Source organism: Puntigrus tetrazona, chromosome 25, assembly GCF_018831695.1.
Source record: "Puntigrus tetrazona isolate hp1 chromosome 25, ASM1883169v1, whole genome shotgun sequence".
Lineage (NCBI taxonomy): Eukaryota > Metazoa > Chordata > Actinopteri > Cypriniformes > Cyprinidae > Puntigrus > Puntigrus tetrazona.
This window is the reverse complement of record NC_056723.1, coordinates 1,176,903-1,177,584: the sequence shown is the minus strand read 5'-3', so window position 1 is coordinate 1,177,584 and position 682 is coordinate 1,176,903. Positions and strand designations below refer to the sequence as shown.

Here is a 682-nt window from a genome sequence, read left to right as displayed (position 1 = left end):
AAAATTAAAAATGCTGTTTTTCCGCAAGACCTCGTGTGTTTGATGTTGGATGAGACACATTATTTTTATTTAATTTGTTCAAGCGTCTGAGATCATTAGTGGAGATCCTTCACGTCGCTCTTTGAGGCCAAACGAAATCTTTAGGCTTTATTTTTGCGAAGATTGTTTTATTTTGTTTCCAAATTCCTTTTTAATTTTTTCACTTTAATTAGTTTAGATTCCTTTTTTTTTTTTTTTATTTCTGGGCTCCATTTAAATTTTTTCATGAAATGTTAATAACCAAAAAGCATGTCTAATTATTAAAAAATAATCGTTTAAAAAAATGTAAATGTTTTTTTCTAGATATTTATATTTATTTTCCCCCATTTTAATCGTTCTAAGCTCTATTTTAATTATTAAAGTACATTTTAGTCATAATATTATAATTATTTTAATATATCATAATATATAATCAATGATATTATGCATAAAATATCACAATAATTATAATTAATAATCATAATTAATTTGAAATCATGAAACAACAATTCCTTAGGTTTTAATTTTTGTTTTAAGTTTTTCTTTTTGAATGCTTTAACTTCATTTTTTGTCATCGAAAGGCATTTCCAATTATTTTAAAATCATAAAAAACTATAAAAACCTTTATTTAAATTAAAAACCATATCCAAGTAATTAAAATCAT

At 22.3% G+C, this 682-nt stretch overlaps 1 protein-coding gene across 1 annotated transcript in view; it reads left to right on the top strand.

Annotated features, from left to right (window-relative positions):
* spg11 (SPG11 vesicle trafficking associated, spatacsin) overlaps positions 1–27 on the top strand; it is a 46,006-nt gene extending 45,979 nt beyond the window's left edge. The window contains 1 exon segment of the mRNA XM_043227971.1: positions 1–27. This exon segment is cut by the window's left edge and continues 314 nt beyond it. The gene's annotated coding sequence lies outside the window, so the exon portion shown is untranslated.
* The last annotated feature ends 655 nt before the right edge of the window (positions 28–682 follow it).